General features: G+C 46.7%; 1 pseudogene; it reads right to left on the reverse strand.

Annotated features, from left to right (window-relative positions):
• Window positions 1–4,242: 4,242 nt before the first annotated feature.
• Window positions 4,243–6,477, reverse strand: LOC141549958 (RNA polymerase-associated protein RTF1 homolog pseudogene; annotated as a pseudogene).
• Window positions 6,478–8,775: the final 2,298 nt, after the last annotated feature.

Consider the following 8,775-nt stretch of genomic DNA (forward strand, 5'->3'; position numbering starts at 1 on the left):
GGGGCTAATTGTTCTTTAAATGTTTCGTAGAATTCACATGTAAATCCATCTGGTCCAGGGGATTTTTTCCTGGGGAGTTGATTAATAGCTTGTTCTATTTCTTTTTCTGAAATGGGACTATTTAAGCAATTTATTTCCTCCTCTGTTAATCTAGGAAGCCTATATTTTTGGAGGAAGTCATCCATTTCACTTAAGTTATCAAATTTATTGGCATAAAGTTGGGCAAAGTAACTCCTTATTATTTCTCTAATTTCCTCTTCATTGGTGGAAAGATCCCCCTTTTCTTCTGTAAGACTAACAATTTGATTTTCCTCTTTCTTTTTTCTGATCAGATTTACCAAAAGTTTATCTATTTTATTGGCTTTTTCATAAAACCAACTCTTGGTTTTATTTATTAATTCAATCGTTTTTTTACTTTCAATATTATTGATTTCTCCTTTTAATTTTTGTATTTCAAGTTTAATTTTTGGTTGGGGGTAAAATTTAAAAATTTTTAAAATTACATGAATCAGTTAGTCCCAAGTCCTACTGGTCTTCCAGCTACTTCCCTGAATCATTGCCCAGCGTGAATATTGAGACAGTTATTACTCCAATTCACTATACCTTACGGGTGCTGCAATAGAGTATTGAAAAGTGAGTCCTGGATTTGAAGTTGGAAGCCCTGAGGTTGAGTCTTAACACTGCTAGATATTAGCCATATTATTCTAAGCAATTTTAACAAACATTGATTAAGCACCACCCTCCAAGCACTGTTCCGTGCTAGTTATATGTGGAAAAAACAAAAACAGTCATTGCCTTTAAGGACTTTATACTTCTGTTCTGTCATGGGAAAGTATCTTTGAATTCAGGCCCTCCTGACTCCAGGGCCAGCGCTCTGTCCACTATAGTGCCACCTTCCCTGACCCTCTGAAGACATTTCTAAATTAAATTGTTTAAGGAAGTTCTGATTGATTTGAAAACCAAGGAAGAACTAAGAAGTCATTGGAGGAATCTCATTTTATTCTCAGCCAGTGGAGAATTGACTGTCAGAGCAGGAAGGAATTCTGCCTCTGGTCTCCATCTCTTGTGGCTAAAATGCTTCCTCTCTCTTCCCCTGGGACTCTCATGTGACACTTCTCACAGGAACCTTTTCCCCATCTCCCTGGATTATGAGTGTTCCCTCCCTCCCCAATTTCTCCTGTATTATCTTCTCTTTGTATATGTTATTACTGAGCCTTATATCATACCTTTGATACCTATCAACTGCATAATTCTGAGTAAGTTACTGGGCTTTTTTCCCCTCTTCCACCTCTTCTCCCAAGTCGGAAAGAATGAAATCTGTTGGGGGGGGGGGGGATTAGTTCCGGTATGGGAAGTTCCTGGGGCTGACCAGATCACAGGTGTTTTGTGGATCTGGATCACTGTTGTGGCTGCCTTTAGAATGCAAGCACCTGGAAGGAAGGAGCTGGTTGTTCTAGTCTTTGTGTGAGCAGTCTGTGGTGCCATAGGGAACATGTACTGGGTTGGATTTACAGATGAGGAGACTGAGGTCCAAAGAAGTTAATGAGTCTCAGAGCTAGTGTCCAAGTGCAGCATCGAATCCGTATTTGTGGATTTTCAGGCTGCTGTTCTCCCTACTGTACTGCACCACTTTTCTCGGCTGTTCCTGGGGAGGGTTAACGGGGCACTCATCTTGGCCCTTTGCTACTGGCGCTGAACAATGGCACAGGGAAGCACTTTCAGAGCAAGGGAGGTGGACCTGCGATTCCCAAAAGGCCATAGATTTGTGTGCATTTCTGGGATCACAATCTGGCCCAACAAGACTTTATTGTGATGCACAATATCTTTGTCAAGCCCTGCTCTCCTTTGCCAAGGTCAAGTCCCTCACACTCGTATACCTTTATCTCCAAGTTCAAAACACACAGTTGTCTGTTAGAGATGAAGGCCCGGATCTCAGGAGGGAAGCTGGAGCTAGATTCCCACCTGGGCAGCAACTACATAGAGATGAGTGCTCGGAAATTGCAAACAAGGGAGAGAAAAGAGGGGCTCCAGACAGAGCTTAGGAGCTCAGCTCCCTTACCATCACCATCATCAGCAGTGAGCATGTATTAAGCACTTACTGCATGCCGAGGACTATGCATTGGAAATATGGAGAAACCTTTTGTTAGGTTGTTATGGGGTAAAATTACCCATGCATATGTACTGCCAAAAAAAAAAAGGAAGTTATTAAAAAAAAAAAAAAAAAGTTGTTATGGGGAAATAGCCTGCAGGTGGCTCTTGACACCCAAGAGGCCCCTACTCCAAGTCAGGAGACCTGCTCTGAACTCTGCCTTGGGTACCTGGTGTATGGCTGTGGGAGCATCACTTGGCATCTCCTGGAATCTCAGAGTTTTGTATGTATGAGAAATCCATGCTCCCAAATTGTGCCCCATTCTGTCTTTCCAAGGAAAAGTCTCTGCCACTCACACAGGCAGAGATGCTCCTGGGGCTTCCGGTTCCTAATGTCCGGGTGTCCAGGGGCTCAGGAGGGAGGCCGGGGATGGCTTCCAGGTCCAGGGGAGAAGCTGGACTGGGGGAGCAGTGGAATGAGAACTGTTACCTAAGCACCTGGGGCCACATCTCAGAATAATTATTATCTCTAGTACTTATTATCTGGATGGCCTAGGGCTCTGAGTCCCTCCCCTTCGGGCTCACCTGTAAAATGAGGGGATTGTTAATATAACTAGAAGGTGGTGATAAGGGGTAGCTTGACTAACAGTCACAAGACTTGGCTTCAAGTCCTGCACTCCTAAATCACCCGACCCTCCGCTTCTCCCCTTCCTTGCATTAGGGACAGAAGCGGTGTGGGGCCACCAAGTGTTAGCATACCCATGATCCCTCGGGTCGGCAGTGTAAATGTGGTCTTTAAATAGCTTTCGGGCAGTCCCCGTATTTTTAAACCCACCCCCCCCCCCATCTGCACGGACCCTCGAGAGCCTCCCGCTCACCTGGCTCTCTCCCCTAGTCTTTGCTATTGATTAGGGACCACTTCCGGCCCCGGGGCTGGTGAATTTCTGCCGGCGGGGGAGGGGCGGGCGCAGGGAGGTTCTTGGCCCCCGCAAGCCCGGGGCTCCGGACACGGACCTCCCTTTCTCGGCTGAGGAAGAAGGCCCGGAGAAGGCCTGGGAGCGCCGCTCCTTCCTCCCGGCCGCGCTCGGCAGCGCTCCGCACCTCTCTCCCGGGAATAACGGCGCACGCGTCCGGAGAGGTCGCCCGAGGGGCTGGGCCCGGTCCCTTCCGGGGCTCGCGGCCCGCGAAAGCGCGGGCGGCCCTCAGGTTTCCCACGGGATTCCACAGATCTCCCCCCTCCCCCATCGCGGGGAAGATGGCTGTAGGATGTCCCCAGGTGTTACATCCCGAGCCCTTCCGGACACTGTTCTCTCCCACCTAGGTTAGAGGAGGCGGAAGCAGGACGGGCAGCCAAGCGCGGCCGGGTCGGGCCCAGCGCTCTCCGCCTCCTCCCGGAGAATCGAGGCGGCTCGGTCCGAGGCGGGGGACCGGGGTTGAGCCTGCCCGCCGCGTACCCGAGGGAGGTTACCCGGGCTCCGCGCCGGGGCCTCCTCCTCCGAGAGGAGAGCCTGAATGAAGCGCGCGGCCTGGAGCGCGGTTTCAGGCTGCTCCCTGAGCCTCCGGCACAGTTTGGGGAAAGGGGGCGATCGGCGCTTCTGCTAACGGTCCCTCCGACTTCCGTTGTCTCCCAGAGCTTGTGTTTGGTTCCGAAGGCGAAGCGTCCGATCCATTTGTGATACAAGTGTGACACTGGCCCGGCCACCGCGGGAGCGCTGACTTCTAGCCCACGGCACTGTCGCAGACTCTAGTTGGGGGCGATTGGTTTTTTTTGTTTTTTGTTTTTTGTTTTTTTTGTTTTTTGTTTTTTTTTATCTACTTTGCTGACTTTTTGTCTAGTTTAATATGAAAGCGTTCCCCATTACCAGGGGCCTCTGGGAAGTGTGTGGGGCCACGTGTGAGCTCAGGAGCATGAGTCTTTCCCACTCGCCTTCTAGCCACTGAGCCACAAGTGGGCTGATACCCAACAACTCAACATCAAGAGCTGCCTTTTTGATTATTACCACCTAGTAAGACCCCAACATCCCCCCTTTCTTTTGATTTAGATATTACACATAATGACACGATTCCATAAAGACATAGTATCCTAATACATGTTAGAAGTAGGTAACAAAGAACACGCTCAAATCATCACAAAATGGGACTTTAATACATGTTCCTAAGTCCTTCCCAGCACCCCTGCCGCTCCAGCCCAAAGAGGGCAAACCGAGGGAGAAGAGGAGAAGAGGAACATCCTCGTGGCGCATGCAGGGTCCGAAGCAGCAGGCTGGGCTTGCTCAAATAAGTCCTCGTTGTTTCTTATAATCTTCTAAATTCAGAGATCTTTTGGGGGCACCACCCTGGGCTGGGGGAGCCTTTGGAGTGATGGCCAGTGTCTTTAATTCCCAACTGGGAATTTGCAAGTCGATGTTCACATCAAAATCATGCGCTTTGAACAGGTCCTCTGAGAGGTCACTGGCTGACTTAGAGTCGATGTCTTTGTGCTCGTTCATCTCCTTAGGAGCATCTGGTAATGCCCCCGAGCCATATTGTGCGTTCAGCTGAGCCACGATGGCAGCTTGAACAGCAGGGTCTCTGGAATTGGAGACGATAGTCGGTTTGCAGTGCCGCCTAGTGAAGGGGTCCATCTGTTGATTTTTCATGTTGTGACTTTCAGCCACACGGGCTTTCTCAGCCTCAACAATGTTCCACTCCCGATTTCGTTGGTTGATGTCACTGATGGCAGAAATATTCTTTGTTCGTTGCCGATCTAGGGCCTCTGCCCTTTTCTCCAACTCAATCAGTTGATCTTGGATGTGTTTCGCCTTGGCTTGGTCTCCCAAATCTTCTGCTATGGCCTTCTCCTTCAGAAGCTGCATTTTTTTCATGGCATAGTTGGGTGGAGCTTTTCGGAATCTCGCTTTCTCTTTTACAATCTCTTCGATATCCCGATCATTGAATTGATAATTCAAAGTTTCTTGAATGGACACTTCCTTCTTGTTGATTTCATCCAAGGTAGGGAGCTGCAGGCCAGCAGAAAGCATCGCCTCTTTCCATTTCCTAAATTCACTTTCTGTGAACTCTTGGTTTGAGACAAACTCCAAGCGGATTACTCGCTGGTCGTTGCCATGCCTCAACTGCAATCCTTTATTTGTCCTAGTGCCACCCAACTGATAAGCCTTGGGTGTTTCTACCACGCCGGTGATTTCAGCAACCCGATAGACAGGTTTACTGTTGTGGTTGCCGATGCCAACCCGCACAAAACATCCTGGGACTGCCTTAGCAAAGAAAGGCATGTGACACCACTGTTCCAGCTTGTGCCGGGATAACCGCGCTCGGTTCAACTCTTCAGGCAGAGAAACTGGCTGGGATTTGGGAGGAACCTCTTCCTTTTCCTCTTCTTCATCAGATGATGTCATCCTAGATGAACCATCTGTCTTCTCACTGGACTTATCGTCCTCATCAGAGTAAACTTCACTTGTTTTTAATGGTTGTTTTTTGGCAAGCAGCTCAGCTGTTCTATTCTTCCGTTTTTCTCTCTCTGCTTTCAGTTCTTCCATGGCCTGAGATTTTTTGTCTAGTTTGTTATCCTGCTTGGAATGCCGCTCCTTATTATGGGACATGAGCTGGGACTCTTGAATCTGTGTAAGTTTTTTCTTCTCTCGTTCTTCTTGTTTTTTCTTTTCCTCTTTCTTCTTGGCTATTTTTAATTTCTTCTTCATTTCAGACCTTCTCTTCAGCACCTCTCTCTTTTCTATCCTGTGAAACAATTCCTGTTCTCTCTCCTTCTCCGTCATTTGTTCTAAACGGGCCCTATCTTCTTCATCTCCCGTGAGGTCTTCTCCATACCCATCATGGAATTCCTCATCCTCAGAAGAAGAATCTGAATCTGAGCTGGAGGAGGAACTGTTACTGTTGGAGTCAGACACTTCACCTTCTTCAGGGGCTGAACTCTCAGCTGAGATGTCTTTGTCAGAGCTGTCTGAGGAAGCAGCTTTGTTTGTCTGTTTTTTCATGGTTCCCTTCTTCTCTATCTTCCTAGTTTTTCCTTTTTTCTTATTTTTTGCACCTCCAACTGTGCACTCATCATCACTGTCTGATGTTTTAGAGTCTGAAGAAGCGGCAGGCTGACTAACAGGTTGCTCCTCCTCCTTGGAGTCACTCCGTTTCCGTTTGGCTAGGGGCAAGAGCTCCTGATCCAGGTTCTCATCACTGCTGCTGTCCTCCATGTCAGAGTGGATCACAACGCGGCTTTTCCGCTTCTTGTCCATGATGGTACCCCAGCTCCCACGCCGGACGCCCTGTTCCGGTGCCAAAATGTAAAGTCCAAGCTTGCCCCCTCTGAAGGGCTCCGAATCAGCCAGAGTCAGGGTAAGCAACAGTCCTTGCCTCGAGTTGGAGCCAAAATGTAGTGTCCTGTTGTCTGTCAATTGCGATCCTTCTCTGGGAGAAGGTTTCTTTTCTGTAAATCCTTTTCTCTGTGAGCAGGTTTCTGGAACCTCCAGCCAGAGAGAAGGTAGAATCTCGAATCCTCTTCTTCCTGAATCCTGGCTCCTTTTATCCTCCCAGAGAATGGTGTAAACTCCTTTAAAGGTGTAAACTCCTTTCAGAAGACTAAAGGTGTAAACTTTTTTAAAGGGGAAGTATGTCCTGTGTAATAGAACTCTAGTGAACCAGTTTTCTTCATGGCATTCAGGGAAGTTCTTTCTCCTATGTAACCATTAACATGCTTTCTTATTTGTGCATATATTTTCTTTGATTTCCCAACATTTATCACTTTCCTTTTTTTCTTTCTTTTTTTTTTTTTCTTTTGATAACTTTTTATTGACAGTACATATGCATGGCTAATTTCACAACATTATCCCTTGTATTCACTTCTGTTCTGAATTTTCCCCTCCCTCCACTCCCTCCCTTAAATGGCATATAGTCTTATACATGTTAAATATGTTATATTCTATCTTAGATACAATATATGTGTGCAGAACCGAACAGTTCTCTTGTTGTATAGGGAGAATTGGATTCAGAAGGTAAAAATAACCTGGGAAGAAAAACAAAAACGCAAACAGTTTTCAACAGGAAAAACATTTCCTCTTCACACCGATGTAACCATGATTGCAGTCTAAATCAAAAGGTTCTCTGGGGAGGGACTGGTCCTTCACCAATGGCTTTAGGAGAATCTGGGAACAGTGGCAAAGGGCGGCTTTTTCTTTTAACAGGGGTGGGCTGGAAGACCTGCCTCTAACACAACTTTGTAACCCCCCATGGAGCAGTGTTGTCACAGAATTTGAGCCCCTGGCTTTTCAGGGTTGGATGGGAAGGCCAGGAAGACCAACTCCTTTCCAAAGAATGCTTCTGTTCAATCACTTGTTGAAGCAACACACATTTATCATCCATTTTCTTATTATACCAGGGACACTATCTGGGATGGAACAGGGATGGAAACACAAAAATAAGGCCATCCCTGCCCTCAAGGAGCTTGTGTTCTGTTTGGGGCTTCATCAACACCTGTGTTTAATCAGCTTTTTTCATTCCCCTTCCTTCATGTATCTAGAGCAAGGCCCCACTAGAGGGGATTCTCCTCCAAACAGCTGAAATTCAGAAAGCAAAAGTTGTTTTTTAGCAACAAGGAAACCTCTGAGCTTAACACTTTTGAGGATAATTAGTGAACATAGGAAGTTGGCAAGCTCCCTGTGAGCTTCTCCCCGGGCCTTCTCTGTGCTAATCCCATGGGAGGCCCCCTCCCCAGGGGCATCTTCCCAGCATCCTGACAGCCACCCAAACATTGGTTGATTTGAGTTGATTGGAGAGGCCCTTCGGTGTTTTTTGCCTGAGGTACAAAAGTGGCTACTTATTTATTACTGGGTGGACCCTCTTGCTTTTCAGGTGATGAAAGAGGCTTGAGAGGTTAAGGTTTGCAAGTAGCAAACAGGGGAGAGCAGACCCTCTGGCTCCAAGCTCAGAGTTCTTTCCCCTGGCCCTCGGTGGGCAGCTTCGGTCACTGAGAAATTCGCTTTTCCCTTGAGCTGAAGTCTGGATCCACTTCACTTCTGGCCTTTCCCCAAGCCTGACGAAACACCATCTCATTGGTGTGTGCGTATTTGAGATATCTGCAAATAAGAAAATCCTTATTTCTGTTCTGCTAATCACTTTCCCTTCCCTTTTAACCCAGAATAAAGATTCTTCATCTGGACTCCATTTTTTGATGGCTGTATTTTAGTAAAATTGTTTTCCCTTATAATCGTGTGCATTATATTTTATGCATTTAAAATGTGATTCTGAGAAGGGGTTCACAGCCTGCCCAAGGGACATTTAAGAACAATGGGCAATTGCTATTGGGTAATGGGCAAAGCCATCAGCTGCAGTGAGTAAGGGGATAGGGTAAGAAAACAAATTTTATTTAACGCTTTTTGTGTCTTAGTTCTATGCTAGAATGGAAGACAAGGTGATACGGGTGGGAAACAAAAAATTGGTTTTAGATTCCGATAGTCCACCTTCCTATTCCCCTTGCTTTCATACTTTCTGTGTGATCTTAGTCAATTTTCCTCCCTCTCTCCCTTCCTTTCTTCCTCCCTCCTGAACTATCCTGTTCATAATCTCTTATAGCACTAAAGTATTCCATCATAGCCACACAACACATTTTATTCAGCCATTCCTCAATTGATGGACAGTCCTTCAATTTTCAACTTTTTGCAACCACAAAAAAGACCTGCT

Source organism: Sminthopsis crassicaudata, chromosome 1, assembly GCF_048593235.1.
Source record: "Sminthopsis crassicaudata isolate SCR6 chromosome 1, ASM4859323v1, whole genome shotgun sequence".
In the NCBI taxonomy this organism is placed as follows: Eukaryota; Metazoa; Chordata; class Mammalia; order Dasyuromorphia; family Dasyuridae; genus Sminthopsis; species Sminthopsis crassicaudata.